Source organism: Saccopteryx bilineata, chromosome 2 (assembly GCF_036850765.1).
Source record: "Saccopteryx bilineata isolate mSacBil1 chromosome 2, mSacBil1_pri_phased_curated, whole genome shotgun sequence".
Classification (NCBI taxonomy): domain Eukaryota; kingdom Metazoa; phylum Chordata; class Mammalia; order Chiroptera; family Emballonuridae; genus Saccopteryx; species Saccopteryx bilineata.
The window spans coordinates 387,525,049-387,541,384 of NC_089491.1; the positions used below are offsets into that span (position 1 = coordinate 387,525,049).

The following is a 16,336-nucleotide window of genomic DNA, read 5'->3' on the forward strand; positions in this document are numbered from 1 at the left end:
CATATGACTTCTCCACCACATTTATTTCCACTGGGAAAGTTATGTACAACGTCGTACATTTTGTATTTGTGACATTTTCCAACTTTTATGGTTCTGGGGCAGAAGTTATTTTGATAAGCGGCAAATCTGTTTAGTTATTATTGCCATATGTTAAAATATATCAAGATATTTTATAGTCTAAACGCTATTGTCTGTATCAGTTCAAGTTTCCACATGCGTTTTAATTACGGATGGAAGCGGGAATTCTCTGTATCTCAGCCAGTTGAGAGGACAGAACCCTCTTGCTCAAATACGTGTGATCTCTGCTGTTTTCCCTTCACCTCCCAAAAATGAAAGACATGGGGGTACTCTCTTCTCAGTTACAACTGTTGGCAGATTTTACACTGGAACAGAAAGCCGGGAGTGGAGAGGAGCCCTGTGTAAACATGAGAACATTGGAATAGGACAGAGATGTCCAGAGGATGGCCGACGGCTCTCAACTTCCCCACAGGTTGGGGTCACTTTGGTGACTGGTTTATGGTATTTCTAGCTTATGACGGTGGTCATGGGGGGTGTTGTAGGCAAGCTGTGGTCCATGGGTGGAATCCAGCCAGCCGGTTGTGTTGGTAAATTAAGTTTCATTGCAACACAGACATACTCACTCGTTTACATGCTGTCTTTGGTGGCTTTCACACCACAGTGGCAGGATTGGGTCAGTGAGACAGAAACCGTACGGCCTCAAAGCCAACAACGTTTCCTACCTGGTCCTTGACATTAAAACGTTTGCCAGACCCGGGCCTAATATTATCTTTTGAAAATTTTCTAAGTTTCCTTTCTGCCGGGTGTCGCAGATGTTTGAAACTCATTCATTCATTGGTTAATTTATTTGTCAAGCATGGGTTATAATCATAGTGGTAAGACGTCTTAGCTCAGGCACTGTGGGTTCACAAGAAAATAAAAGATGTAGTCAAAGACCACAGGCTTGGTAATAAGAAACATTCAGTGAACTTGCTGTGGTCAGGGTTCTTGGCTGCCAAGAACAGCATCCACTCACTCAGGCAGAAAGGGATTCCTTTTATCAATAATTTAGATAACTCTCAGAACTGTTGGGAGAGCTGAAGGAAAAAACCCAACAACTTCAGGTGGACTTTGAGGAACAAAATCCCCAAACCACTCCCAGACCAAGCCACTAAGGGAGCGGCCGCCTCTGCCACAGCCAGGAAGTTGCAGAACCAGGTAGCGAGCCATCTCTGCCAGCTCCAGAACCACACCTCCCACGCAGCCCATGCCCTCAAACGGTGCCCCAGCCTGCCTCCCCCCGGCTCGCTCCACACTGAGTCACACGAAGGCCTGATTGACAAAGCCCGAGTCATACCCAGAACCTAGCTGCAAGGGAGTCTGAGAAGCGTTTCCAGCTCTCCGGCCTCGGGGTGTCGATCAGACAGTCCACAGCCACAGAACTACTATCTCTATAGTTTTGCTTTGAAAGGTAAGTAATAGTGTTCAGCTCTTTTATGTCTATCTTACTGTATTAAAGTTTGAGAACTTCAGACACTGTTCAGTAAAGATAGCAAATGAGATTGGCCCAGAATACCAAAATGAGCAGGAAGTGATTCTCAGACCCATCTTGCAGTCCCACCTTTTTATCTTTCTTTCTGTCTTTTTTTAAATTTTGTTTCATCAGTTTTATTTGTGCTACAGAATTCACTATATACATGTTTCAAAATAACAAGGTCTTATAAGAATAGTTTACGGTTCAGCTCTGATTGCATAAACACTTGGTCCAGGAAACCAGTTTTACAAACACATGTTTTCTTGTAAGAACGCATTAACGGAAAATAAGTTTCTGTGCTGCTTACAGAGAAATTTATGCCATTTTCCCCCATCCAGTGACCATTTTAGGTTCTCTCTCACAGCATGTCCATCACCTGAATAACAGACAGAATGACAATCTGGTGCTGCTTGTCCTGTTCAGCTACTCTTGGGAGCCACTCTATTAAGAGTTTTTAGGCTTCTTTTTCTAATCTCTCCTGAGCTGAAAGAATCCATGTTTTCGATAGAAGAGGTCGGTCATTTAAACAGCACTCCTACCTATAACTTGTATCACGTTAATCCCTGTTCTTGGTGGATGACCTTTTCACTTCTCACTTGGGCTATGGCAGCTAGTAGCTTCACTTCCGCTGTGTCAAGCAGATGGGATCAGTCCTTACCTTCCTAAGTTTCTAAACTGCGAAAAGGGAACCACAGACGTAAGAGTTAAACAGAAATATTAAGAAAGCAAAAGCGTTTGTTATTGACCAGAGCAGAAAACGCTTATAAATCCAAGGTCTCTCCTAGGTTGGAGAAGACATAAAAGAAATAAAGTATAAGGACATGGCAGCAGTTTTATAAAATACTGAAAAACTGGAACAGAACAAACCACATAAGGTCAGCAGTGTATCTTACCCAAAGTGCCGGAAGGTACAGTTTCTGTGGCTGCCCAGACTCAGTGTTTGACATCCGTGTTGTGCTGTTGGCTTTGGAATAGCTTAATCAATACTCATTTGCCCAAAGCAAGCAGTCAGTTAAGCCAGGGGAACTTGACAGAACACTGGCCACGTTTTCCTGGGGAGACAGGACCCAGAAGGGGAAACATTAGGCATTCGGTCCCTTCCTTTACTGTTACTGAAAGTGTGTCCACTTGGCAAAGCTCGTCTTACCTTTCTGTTAGTGTGAATTAAAACCGAGAGCCCGGCAGTATTCTGCAGTCCAGCTTCCGGTACTCAGCTCCAATTATCCAACATGCATCCTGAAAAAGATTCTTTCATCAAGCCCTTGTCCAGCAGGAGATTTAACGGTAACTAGGGAACGACGACACGTTCCATTTCTCATCATTTATTTCTCTTCTCCCTCTCTATCTCTTGCCCTCACCCCAGTAATAATTGCTACAAGTTGTTAACCACAATCTTTCAGCAGTAGTTGGACATGAGTTATTTTGCATTACCGAAAGTGTTCGATTGCATTATAATGGGTTACATTTGCATAACAGCTAGGAGATGGTCAGAAAAGGACTCCTGTGGTGATTTTGCATGTTCAGCATTGTGGACGTCTCCATCATTGTTCTTGACACGTCTCTGAAAACGCCATCTGTTAAGTGAACCAGCTCCGCTTCGCCCATGGGCAGTGCCTGTTCGTTCCCCGCCTCCTCTCGGAAGTCGGTGATGGCCGTGGATAGTTCTAGGCCATCAGGCACACTGTCGCCATCGTGACCCTGCATTCTGAAATAACGGAGCTGCAGTTCTTGTGGGGATCTCTCTGCCTCTGGTTTGTGTTGATGACACCCTCTAGATCAGTGGTAGTCAACCTGGTCCCTACCGCCCATTAGTGGGCATTCCGGCTTTCATGGTGGGCGGTAGTGGAGCAACCAAAGTATATATAAATAAAAAGCCAGATTTAACTATAGTAAGTTGTTTTATAAAGATTTATTCTGCCAAACTTAGCGAAAATCCGACATAAAGTACTTGGTAAGTAATTATTAAATTATTATTATATGCTTTAACTCTGCTTTATAAATTTTATAAAGTTACTTCCCTACTTTGTTACCTTCCCCTTCCATTACTGTGGAACCAGTGGGCGGTTAGAAAATGTTACCACTAACAGAGATACAGCAGTGGGCGGTAGGTTTAAACAAGTTGACTCCCCCTGGTGTAGGTGTTCCGTTACATGCTCTGTGTGTGCTCCGTGTTCCTTTCCGGGCCCACACTGCCCGGGTGGGAGGAGCCAGCCCCGGGGCTCCTGGCCTCTGGTACTTGGGGCGCAAAGGCCCAGAGCAGGCCACGCAGGAAGGGGCCTCTGAGCAGCTGCAGAGACTTTATAGTCACTGGTACCTTCTCCACCCCTCCCCCCACCTATTTCTCTTTCAAAGCTCCAGAGACGCCCCCTTCAGGTAGAGGGAGGCAGGGGTCTCTGTCCTCCGCATTCTCAGAACACCGTCGGATGCTCTCCAAGAAGCTGTGATATTCGGCTTCGTGGCACAGTTATGTGCTTGCATGTTGTTTTTCTTTTTATGTCTTTATTTTTCCAGTTTTTGTGTTTTAAGTAAGAGAACATTGTCGATAACAGTACCTTGGAAGTACATTTCATTCTCCTGTTCGGTTCCATTGAACTGCCTTCTTCCCAGAGATGATTTATCTTTCCGTATTTTGCAGCTTCCGCTGCATGTTGTGTCTCTGCACGATGCAGAGGGTTGTCTGTGGGTTCATGAGTTTATCGGAAGGCTGTCACAGCAGGTGGGTCATTTTGCAACTTGCTGCGTTTCAGGGGGATGGACCCATGTTGCTTCATTGGGCTCTACCTCGTTCATTTTCGGGGTCCGAGGAAAGGACTCTGTATAATCGAGCTACAGTGCGGCCGTCCATTTCCTAGGGATGGCCGTTCAGCCTGCCTGATCTTGTTCTCAGGATAAACATGGCCGCAGTCAGCACCTTTGTTTGCCCCTGGTGGGGTCGCGTGTGACACTTCCCAGCATAGACAGCAAGGACCAGAATTGTTTGGCTCTTTCCATCTCTACTAGATCCTGTCCCACTGCTGTCTACCGTGAGTGCTGCGGTCCCCACCAGCTCTCCGTGGAAGTTGTCACTCCTGCCCTGTGCTAGCCAACACTCCATACGATCGGACTTGTATATTTTCGCCAGTCCAATGGACGCATTTGTCTTGTTGTTTTAATTTGCATATGTTCTGATTATTAGTGGGGCCGAGCATCTTTTCATATGTGTCTTGGCTGTTCCTGCCTCCTTTCTGTAACCTGAATATTCATGGTGTGTGTGTGTGTGTGTGTGTGTGTGTGTGTGTGTGTGGGTGTGGGTGTGTGTATTCTGTTGGATTGTCTTTTCTTGTTTATCGGTTAGAGTTCTTTATATATTCTGCATGCAACACTTTGTTATATGTGGTGCCATTATTTTCTCCTAGTCTGTCATTGCCACTTTTCCCTTCTGTCTTCTGTTTTCTCTGACCTGGTTAGGCTTTGTGCAGATGTTTGAGTGAGGACAGACGGTGCCCCCCACCGGATGCTGTCTGACTCGGAGTGTCAGCCTCTGTATCATTGAGAAATCTGGAATCCCTTCAGCGGCAGCCCCTGGAGGTATGGGGCCGAGTTCCTTTTCCTTTATCCCGGCCCCTAGGACTGCTCCGGAGATGACCATGATCTGGGTGGCCTAGAGCAACGGAGATTTAGTTTCCCACAGTCAAGAGGCCAGAAGTCTAAAATCAGGGTGTCAGCAGGTCGGTTTCCTCCGGAGGCTGAGAGGGAGACTGTGGTCCGTGCCTCTCTTAGTGCCTGGTGGCTGCTGGCGTCCCTTGGAGACAGTGACTTCGTCTGCTCCCATCTCCCCACGGCCTTTTCTTCTGCGTGTCTGTCTCTTCTGCTTGTCCATTTCTTAGGAGGACACCCATCGTTGGATTTAAGGTCCACCCTAAATCCAGGGTGGTCTCATATCAAGACCTTTATCTTAATTATATCTGCAAAGACCCCATATATTTCTAAATAGGGTCACATTTACGGGCACTGGGAATTAGCTTTGGGGGGACTGTTCAACTACGTTTTAGGCAAACTCCACAGATCCCAGAAAACAAGTAAGCTAAAAGGATGTGTGTGTGTGTACGTGCGTGCGTGCGTGCGTGTGTGTGTGTGTGTGTAGGGGTCGGTGCCGTGCTGGGAGGGTGTAAGGAGGAAAAGCGTGTTCTGAGAGAGGCAGTGTACTCTGTGGGGTGCCACCCCCCAGAGAGGAATAACCATACACGCTGGGCACGCAGTTGACCAGATTGAGAGTCCCAGAAAACAGACAGTGGGGACAAAGGAAGTGCCCCCCTTGGGTGAGCAGGAATAAGCCAGGTGGAGCCTCGGAAGCAGCCATCAACCTGTCCCCCTGCCATGGAACTGAGCAGGTGACTGTGCCCCTGCAAAAGTGGGCAGAGACAGACCAAGGGCGGGCTAGTCTGTGCCTTAACAGATATTAAACTACAGGTTCTGCCCCTTTGAAAATAAGCAAAGGGAAAACAAATAGAATGCACAGAGAAAACAGAGCAGAACCAAGGAGAAAGAGGAGCACCGTTTACCCTCATTATTTGTGGAGTCCGTACTTGCAAATTTACCCACTCACTAAAGTTTATCTGTAACCCCAAACCAGTACTCACGGTCTTTTGACAGTGATCGTGGCATGAACAGAGCCGTTGAAAATCTGAGTCACCCACGGTGCACGTCCTCAGTTGAGGGACAGCAGGCAAGGCTGAGCCTTCTTGTTCTGTCTCGTACAGTGAACAAGTTTTCTTTTGGGGGGGGGAGTCTATTTGAAGCTACATTTTTTGAAATTTAATGCTTTTTTTTCTTGGTGATTTCACTGTTTAAAATGGCCCCCATGCTGTCTAGTGTCCCTAAGCACCAGAAGGCGGTGACGCACCTTACAGAGAAAGCACGTGTATTAAATAAGCTTCATTCCGGAACAAGTTACGGTGCTATTGGCCATGAGTTCAATGCTCATGAAGCGACCGTGCATATAAAGTAAGGTGTCTCTAAACAGGAACACACAGAAAATGGAGTTTAACGTTGATTGGTTGGTGGAAATGTGACCAGAGACTTGTAGGAACCTGATTCTGTCTTTCCCCTAGGAGCCTCGGTTCAGACTAAGCTAATCGAGTGTCACAGCAGCTTTAGAGTAGACCAAAGCCGCCATGAATAATGAGGACCAACCGAATCTGAAAGAACCCACCTCTGAAGATAATTATACCGTAAGATCCAGGAGCAATTGTCTGGAAACTGGCACCCTCTTCTCACCCGGCGAGAAGACACTTTGTGCGACTGAAGCCACATTCTTCAGCAGAGGACAATCTGAGGTTAGAAGGCATCAGGATATGATGGAAATGGAGATAGAATAGAGGGAAAGATGACAAGAAAACTAAAAAGTCAATTGCAAGATCAAAATCCATACAGCACACAGTGAAGAGCAGAAAATGTGTCCAATAATGGATAAGTTAAACAAACACTAATGTAGCCATAAAGTGAACTAGGTATGATTCAATTATGATGATGTTGTGCCTTATTTATTGACTTGCAAGAAGTAAGGGAAAAAAACACAATTTAAAGTAGCATGAGTATATGATATTTTTTATTTTTTTTTTCTAAATATACATGCTTACTTAGAAAAAAGTCTGGATGACTGCATTAGGGCATCTAAGGTGGGGTAAATGTTACTTTTCATATACCGCATGCATATGTGTCTGTGGTGTTTGAGTTTTTGCAAACAAAAATGTATTGATGTACCATATTTCCCCATGTATAAGACTCACCCTTTCTGAAAAATTTGGAGTCTAAAAACTGGGTGCGTCTTATACAGTGGTTGTAGTTTTTTTACTTGCCTTTCCCGCTTTTTCTCGCTTGTTTTTGCCCTCGTTGTTGAAGACAGTGATACATCATCAGACACAGGTGAGGACAAGCTAATGGATGGGAGTTTTGACAGTGATAAGGAACTGTATGAATTTTATGATGAATAAAACTTGAGGTCAGTAACTTTATGTAATACATTTCCCCCCCCAAACTTCAAGCCCCAAAATTAAGGTGCGTCTTATCCATGGGGGAAACACGGTATTAACTTGAGTTAACAAACGAGCAACAGGGGTGATCAGTGTGAACTGCTGGGGAGCACTTCCTGCTCCGGGCTCCACCTGACTGACAGCCCCTGCCACATTGTGTCTGTGACCATCTCCCTCTGCAGAATGCGGACGCCTGGGGGCAGTTTTTGTGTTTCTAAAACCCGACAAAGTGGGTTGCATGGGTGGTGGGCGCAGGCATTCTTCTTGGGGAGAAGAGGGGGAGGCTTCAGTGTGCAGCCTGGGGTTGTGTCAGAGAGAGCTCTGTCCCCGAGCCCTTCTGTTCCTCTGGTGGACCCCTGCCCCCCGCCCCAGCCCAGGCTTCCTAAGGGTGGGGACCGGAACCCCTGCCCCCCGCCCCAGCCCAGGCTTCCTAAGGGTGGGAACCGGAACCACTGCCCCCCGCCCAACCCAGGCTTCCTAAGGGTGGGGACCGGAACCAGAACCACTGCCCCCCGCCCCAGCCCAGGCTTCCTAAGGGTGGGAACCGAAACCCCTGCCCCCCGCCCCAGCCCAGGCTTCCTAAGGGTGGGAACTGGAACCCCTGCCCCCCGCCCCAGCCCAGGCTTCCTAAGGGTGGGAACCGGAACCCCTGCCCCCCGCCCCAGCCCAGGCTTCCTAAGGGTGGGGACCGGAACCCCTGCCCCCCGCCCCAGCCCGGGCTTCCTAAGGGTGGGGACCGGAACCCCTGCCCCCCGCCCCAGCCCAGGCTTCCTAAGGGTGGGAACCGGAACCACTGCCCCCCGCCCAACCCAGGCTTCCTAAGGGTGGGGACCGGAACCAGAACCACTGCCCCCCGCCCCAGCCCGGGCTTCCTAAGGGTGGGAACCGAAACCGGAACCCCTGCCCCAACCCAGGCTTCCTAAGGGTGGGGACCGGAACCCCTGCCCCCGCCCCAGCCCAGGCTTCCTAAGGGTGGGAACTGGAACCGGAACCCCTGCCCCAGCCCAGGCTTCCTAAGGGTGGGGACCGGAACCCCTGCCCCCCGCCCCAGCCCGGGCTTCCTAAGGGTGGGAACCGGAACCCCTGCCCCCCGCCCCAGCCCGGGCTTCCTAAGGGTGGGAACCGGAACCGGAACCCCTGCCCCAGCCCAGGCTTCCTAAGGGTGGGAACCGGAACACGTGTTGGGGGACCCAGTGAAATGGAACACTCATGAACTTGAGCTCATGCATCCAGGTATGTTGAGGTGTATTGAGACCGATTCAGGACGTTCGAGGCTTTTGAGAAAACTGTTGTGTTTTGGATGGAGCTCAGACAACGGAGGCAGTTCCGTGGGGTTCTGCAGAGGCCCGCTATGTTGCCGTCAGCCGAGCCCATCTCCCCAGGTTTGGGCCGGGCACAGGCAGGCTCCCTGCTGTCCGCTAGTGATTTCCTTCACAGCACCTAAGTCAGGGAAAGGAAGCCGTATCTCTGCTGAAGTAAGGGTCCATGTCCACGGGGGCTCCTGGGGCTGGACAGATCCCTCGGCAGAGATGTGGAGGAGGGTTCCATGAACGCTCTAACTGCTCCCACTTGTGCGTGCGCCAGAGTTCACGTGGACCCGGCTCGCAGACACAATGGGAGGCCTGGGAGGAACACAGACAGGCGAGGCAGCTCTTTGCTCTGACTCATGTTTCCCCCAGGGCCCTGACACAGGGCTCTGACACGCTCTGAGGCTGCAGCCCCCAGGGACAACAGGCTGTGGTGTGGTCCCCGGAGGCTCTGGGGCGCCCCCCTCCCCGTGTGTGATGGAAGGGAGACCTGGGCCCTGTCCTCAGAGGAAGGTACCTCATGTCTCCCTCTCTGAACAGTGGAAGAGTTTTCCTCCTGTAAACAAAACAAAGAGCGGATAGGGAGGAGGCCCCAGAGGCAGGCTGGGTGGCCTTTTCTTCAACCTCTTGGCATTTGTTTCTCCAGGGGACAGATTGTGGAAGCCTCTTAGAGGCCCGGACAGCCGCCTGTGGGTCTCATCATCCCACTTGGTTAACCGGTGCTGGCCAGGGCTCTGTTGTTTTTGGACAAGAGGCTGTGAGCTTTTCAGATCCTTGTCCACACAGGCAAGTGGCTCAGCAGAGCCCAGAACCCAGAACGATAGGGCAGGTGCTCCGCGGAGAGGGCAGGCAGCGTGGTACCGTGGGCAGAGCTGTCCTGGGGTCAGGAAGGAGCCCCCAGTTGTGGCCCACCCACCCTCTAGCTGGGTGGCCTTCACAAGTCCTTGCCTCACCGGGCCTGAGCCTCCCTAGCCAGTCAAACTGGATGACTCCTGGGTTCTCTGCTAGCTGTTTGATTTCGTGAACCGTGGAAGGAACCGCGGTGGGGGTGGGGGAGTCCCCCTGACGCCCCTCCTCTCCGGCCCCTTTCTCTCCCACGGCTCACGGCTCGCTTGCCCCTACTTTGTTTCTAAAGCTGAAATCCCAGGCCTTTCTGCGGGCAGAGGAAGATGGTGCTTGCCTCAGCTTGAAAACGGGGCCCCGAGGACGCTGCCATCCATCACGTCCTCATTGTTACGTTAGAAGGTCCCAGAAGGTCAGCTTCCAATTGCCTCTCAGTACAGAGTCTTGTTTGTCTTGCTGGGGGACCGCCCTTTCACAGAGTCCGTGGAAAAACACCCCTTGTCCTTCCCAGAAGAGGTGATAAGAAATGTGTGGTTTTGAAGGTCGAACAAGAAGTAGAAGTTTGGGGGAAATTCATGCCGTATTCAAGTCCAAGCCCAGGGTATACATATTTTTAAGCACTGAGCACATCCTTTCTCTTTTATTTATTCGTTGATTGAGTATATTTTGTCTACTTGCAGGAAGGCCGAGGTACAAGGGGTGGCTTTTGATATGAAAATGTGTATTGTGACTCCCTTGAATGGGGGGTGGGAGAGGGCCCGGGATGGCTCCCACTTGTTGGAGGGGAGGGCGGGCCGCGGTGCAGGTCCAGCCCAGCTGGGAGCGACACCGGGGACACGGCCCGGCCTGAAAGGGTGCTTTTAGGAAAGTCTGGATCAGACATGATGTTATAGGAAAAACTGCAGCGTCTAAGGAAATGGCGCAGGGATAGAGAGAAAGCCGGAGACGGGGTAGGGAGGCAGAGAGGACATAAAGCAGACTGTCCTCGGGAGCTGGGGCGAGGGGCCCACGCCCGGCCAGGCTGCAGGGAGCATGGCGGAGGCGCTCTGCCTCCCCAGGGAAAGCAGAGCCTCAGGTGGAGCCCGAGCCCCATGGCGGGTCCGTGGCTCCGGTCGGCTGGCGGTCGTACCAGGAGCCGGGCCTGTGCATTTCTGCAGCGGTGAGGACAGACAGCTGAGACAGCCCCTGGCCCTTGGTCTGTGCCTGCAGGAGAGGCCGGGCTTGCGCCCCCTCACCTCGACCCCCACTCCTCTGGGCTGGGGGACAGGGTCCACAGCAGGAGAAAGGAGTCATCTTGTCCAAAAGACACCCTCTGGAAGGGAAGGAGAAGCATGGAATCTGCCCCCCTTGGCCCCCTCCACGTTGTGAGCGGAGAGAGACAGGGGCCGTGTCAGAGGCTGCAGGCCGTTTCCTGTAGGGCCTGGGAGTGTGGGCCCCTCTGCCAGCCTCAGATCCGGCCTCCGCCGCCGTCCAGGGGCCCCCGGCTTCCTCCCCTGTGAAAGGAGGTCACTGTCACTGCCTGCCGCCTTCTTTTCTCTTTATGTCAATACTTTATTTATACCCTAAACAGACTGTTATCTGTTAACTTCCCCAACTTTTAAGATGCTAACTCATCAATATTAGTTTAAAGTACCCTTCTGTGTTTGTCTCCTGGTCAAATCAGAGTGTGTGGGGGGGGTGACATTTCCTTGTGAACCCCTGATGCATACGGCCTTTTAAAAGGACTTTGGTTACTAAAATGTCCTTGTCTAGACATCTCTGTGAGTTGATTAAAACTAATAATAAACTAAAATCAAGGTACCTTTCTAATTTGTCATAGTATTGTGGTAAGCATAACTCATGAATCAGGTGCAGATGTAGATCAAAACAGCAAGCGAGTCTGGTGGGCAGAGGCCGGAGCTGCTTGCTCTGGGGGCAGTGGGCGGTGAGCACCCTGGGGGCCTTGTTGGGAGGTGGGTGGAGGTTGAATAGGGCCACTGGCAAAGGGGGTCATTCAACAGCAAGCCTCGTGTTGATGGTCCTGGAGGTGGAATGACTTGTCAGGACTCCCTCATACAGAAGCAGGTGTTCCATGGATGCCACACCCCTCCTGGTGCTCCTACTGGTCTGGAGCTCCACCCCCGCCCCGTCCTCACCCCAGGCCAAACCAGAGGGGCCGGGTGTTCACTCTCCCTGCTGTTTCGCATCTGGAGGAACGAGAACTGCACCTTCTCCACATCCACACCCGCACTCACGAGCATTTGCCTCTTGATTCTAGACATCCTAGTAGGTCTGCATTGGTGTCCCCTCGTGGTGTGGGTTTGCATTTCCCTGGAGGCTGGTGGTGTTCAGCCTCTTTTCCCACGCTTAGTTGGCCATTTGTATATCTTCTTGGGAAAAATGTCCATTCAGACCCTTTGCCAATTGAAATTGGTAGGTTCGTGCTTAGGGGTGCTTGAAGGAAGGTCTTGCACGTGGCAAGTGCTGTGTAAAGGATTGGGAGGGTCCCCGGGACTTGGTACGCCTGACTTCTCACCCACCTGTGCTGAGGATTTCGGGGGGGGGGGTGCTTCATCACTGACCAGACATGCAGAAGCTGGTGGCTTTATGTTTCCTTCCAGTATTTCCCCACTCAGGGAGAGGCTGGAACGTTTGCGACCCCACCACGGGCCAAATACCCACCAGACTTTGTGTGTGTGTGCGCTTGGGGGGGGTAGGTTCCGAAGTCCCTGTGGCAGGACACAGGCCTGCCCACCCTGGCTGCCTTTGGTGGCGACCTCATTGTCGCTCAGCATTTGGATTCTGTGCACCCACAAGCCCCTGAGTGGCTGCTGGCAGGGTGCTGGCTCACACACGCCATGTCGGTGGTGGCCACGGTGAGACATCCCGTGTCCTTCCCCACCCCGCCCCCCAGGCCCTGTGGCCACGCCCCGCCCCCCAGGCCCTGTGGCCACGCTGAGACATCCCGTGTCCTTCCCCACCCCGCCCCCAGGCCCTGCAGCTCCCTTCGGGCTGGGTTTTCTGCGATCACATCATTCCCGTGTTGTTGTGTACCAGCCGCTTGCTGTTCAGGTGGCTGTTAGGCTTCGCATAAGCTTTCCTTTCCATTTTCTTTTTGCTTAAAAATACTCGGGTTTTGCCCTGGTCAGACAGCTCGGCTGTTAGGACATCGCCCTGAACCTCAGAGCTTGCTGGTTCGATCCCCAGTCAGGGCACATACGGGAACAGATGTTTCTGTCTTTCTCTCTCCCTTCCTTTCTTGCCAAAATCAATAAATAAACGTTAAAAAAAATAATAACTCAGGTTTTTTTTCGAAGAGTGGGTCAGTTGATCAAAGGTTTGGTTTGACCTCAGCCATTCTCAAGGTCAGCCTCCAAGAATGAACACCGTTTTGTTCGACACCGTTGTCGCGTTGATGAGAAGAAACATGGATGCCTGGGCCCCCGTGGGAGTGTGCACGTTCCCCCCAGGTCTCTGTGGTGTTCGCTGGGGACTCCCGTTTCACCCTCATCCCCGAGCTGTGCGTGGATGGTGGCTGGCAGGTCGAGATTGTCCCGGTCAGAGTGAGCAGGAGGGTGTGTGTGTGTGAGTGGCCCTCCGATGGACGGGCTTCCTGTCCGGGGCAGATCTCCGCCTGTGCTCGCCTGAGCTGCCTGTCGCAGGGGCGCCGCGCACCCGTGACCCGAATGGAAATGGGCGGGTTGGAAAAATAATGATTTGACTTGTTTTTATTAATCTTTCTTAAGTGTATGCATAGCTCACCTTTATTTCAGGGTTTAACATTAGCAATGTTCTAAGTCTTCATTGAGAAGGGTGGTGATGTTTTTGTGACCAGGAATACGCTGTAGGAACTGCACGCTTGTTTATATCAACTTTAGCCTATGGTGAATTAGTTCTGCTTCAACTAGAAGTTTCCAAGAACCTACTGATGTGAAGGTGAGGACCTCTTTGACTCTCCCTCGGAGACATGTTGTGAGTTCCAGGCGACGAGACACCCGGGGACCTTGAGGGTGAAGCGACCAGGCTCTGTGTCACCCTGTGTGGTGGGACTAGGAGGGCGGACAGCCCTGTGGCAGTGCAGGGTCATGAAGAGCGAGAAGAAATCAGGATGCAAGGGTCCCGACGGACACACTGGCAGATAGCTGAATGTCACCATTAAGATCCCCGTGAGGATGAGCCGATCGTACAGGGAACTGGGTCCCAACAGCCAGCTTCTTAATGACCCCCTGGTGGTAGAACTCCTGTCCCCTCCCCAAAGATGGTTTTCTCCTCCTTCTCCTAACGGCCATTTCTATTGATGCTGAGTTCACCGTGGTCCCCTTGAACTTCCCTGCTCCCTCTCCTCGCTGTGCCGGGGACAGGGGACAGTTGATTTTTCCTTCTAGGACACACTCTCTGGCGATGGCCCCTCCTCCTATTTTGATTTCCTCTCCCATCTTTTCCATTAACCCACACCTGCTCAGAGCGCGCTTCCTCTGCGATTTTCCCTGCGCGGCGGCTCCGACACCGCTTTTCTCCCTGCGACCCTCGGCATTTCTGCGCGTGTCTGCAACAGTGACTATTCTGGCCTTGGGGTCATTTGTGCTGGCTCACCTGCGCTCAGCGGAGGCTTTGCCCCCTTCCCACCCCGTCTGTGCCCCTGAGCAATGTGATCTGCACCCCCACTCCCACCCCCACCGCCCCGCCACCCCCATCTGGTCAGCCACACCAGGGCCCAGCCCAGGATTGGCAGCTCCGGGTCAGTAACACGTTTTGTCCCCGGACACAAAACAGCTGCCCTTCCACTTCCACAAAATGCTGGACCCTCCATCACCCACCTCCAGTCTCTTCCTGCCCCTGCGATCAGGGGCTCACACCTGCGTCCCTAAACCAGTCCTCCTGTGGCCATTTCCAGACCTCTGTGTGTCCCAGTCACCGCCCCTGACACCCTCCAGTTTGTTAGGGACCCTCTTCTTCACGTGGGAAACGGGAATGTGCTCCGGTCAGCGCCCAGGGGGCGTGTCTTTCTCAGTTGGATGCACTTGGAGAGGGGACCCATCTACAGAGTTAGTTTCAGAGTTACACTTTTTTTTTAGCAGCAGTCCTCTGCCCACACCCTGACGCCCCCTTCCGTCTGATTCATAACCAGCGCACGGTGACTTGGACAAGAGGCTGTGGGGTTAGGGCGATGGCTTTCATTTGGCCGTGATCCTCCTGACCAAGGGCCGGGGCTGCTGTCAGGTCTGACCTAGAGCCACTGAGAGGGTCCGGAGGGACGGTCACGTACCCAGGAGGGGGGCGGTCATCGACACTTAACTCCAGCCCCTTCATCTCGGGCCTTTGTTTCAGTCTGATCAAGCTTCTTTGTTGTTGTATTTCTCCTGCTATAAAGGCGAGGCCTGTTCGTTGTCGGCAACTTAGAAGGTGATAGGCTAGGAAAGAAAGAAAAAGAAAGAAAAGGCAAGTCACCGTGAATGCCACCAGCCCGAGGGACCGTGCCAGCAGCCAGGGTGTCTGTTGCCTGAAGACCTCTTTCCACGTGTGGTGTGTTTCTGTTATGTGTTGTGTGTTTCTGTTATGTGGGCAGTCACCGTCTTCTCCTTCATACGTTTTGTCATCTCCCCATGTTACTGAATAGTCTCCCAACCTGTGGTTGTGGTGGGGCCGTGCAGCATGGCGTCTGTGGAGGCCCCATGACTCAATTAATCAGGCATTCCGGTGTGCACGTGGGGGCTGTCGTCAGATCCTTGGCACGCTGAGCTCCGCTCTGCTCCACATCCTTCTGAGTGGCTCTCTGGGGCACTCTCAGTGTCTCCCGAGGGTCAGTTCCTAGGTGTGGGATTGCTCGGTCAGAGGGAAGCACATGCTGAGGACTTCTGATACAGGTGTTATTTCAGGTTGATGCTTTACCCGCTGCGCCACCACAGGTCAGGCTTGATACAGGTGTTATTGTTTGCTGTCCCCCAAATGCTTGTCCCTGTTTCCTTTTATGTATCAGGCATTAGTTACTCTAAAAACTACTGGCCAACTTGGAAGACGAAAAGTGGCATTTTGGTGGTTTTAATTTGTATGTCTTTGGAAACTAGCAAGGTAGGTTGATTATTTTTGTAAGTTTCTATTTTCTGTATTGGGCTATTTACCCATTTTTTCTAGTAAGAGTTTTTTTTTTTTTTCTTAAAGAACTCTATATTAAAGATTGTAACTTTGTAACTTTTTGTCCATCTTTGGTCTCACCGATACTTCTCTCAGATTGTTAGTGCTTTCGTTGTTGCTTAAGTTTTAAAACTTGTGGTGCTTTTTTGACATAGAAAGTCTAAAAATTGTCACAGATCCAGACCCATGTTTTATGATCTTTGTTTTTGGTGCCTTCCTGCAGAAAGGCCTTCTTATTATCCCCAGGATTATATCAATACTTACTTACATTTTCTTCTGGTTTTTTTTTTTTTTTTTTGCAGTTTTGCAGTTTTGCAGTTTTGCAGTTTTGCTCTGTCCGTGTAAACTTTTAACCTGTCTGAAATACCGTGGTAGAAATGACGAGTGTAACTGTCGCGCTTCTCGGGCAGTAAACTGGTAGAAATGACGAGTGTAACTGTCGCACTTCTCGGGCAGTAAACTGGTCGGCTTGGCACCGCTTCCTGCTCGGCCCGACCTTCTCTTCCCAATTTCCCCCTCGTTTTATGAAATAA

General features: G+C 51.1%; 1 protein-coding gene and 1 pseudogene across 2 annotated transcripts in view; one reads left to right on the forward strand and one right to left on the reverse strand.

Annotated features, from left to right (window-relative positions):
* NTN1 (netrin 1) overlaps positions 1 to 16,336 on the forward strand; it is a 213,781-nt gene that overhangs the window by 91,240 nt on the left and 106,205 nt on the right. The gene's annotated exons all lie outside the window — the stretch shown is intronic.
* Positions 2,991 to 12,531, reverse strand: LOC136325118 (multiple coagulation factor deficiency protein 2 homolog; annotated as a pseudogene).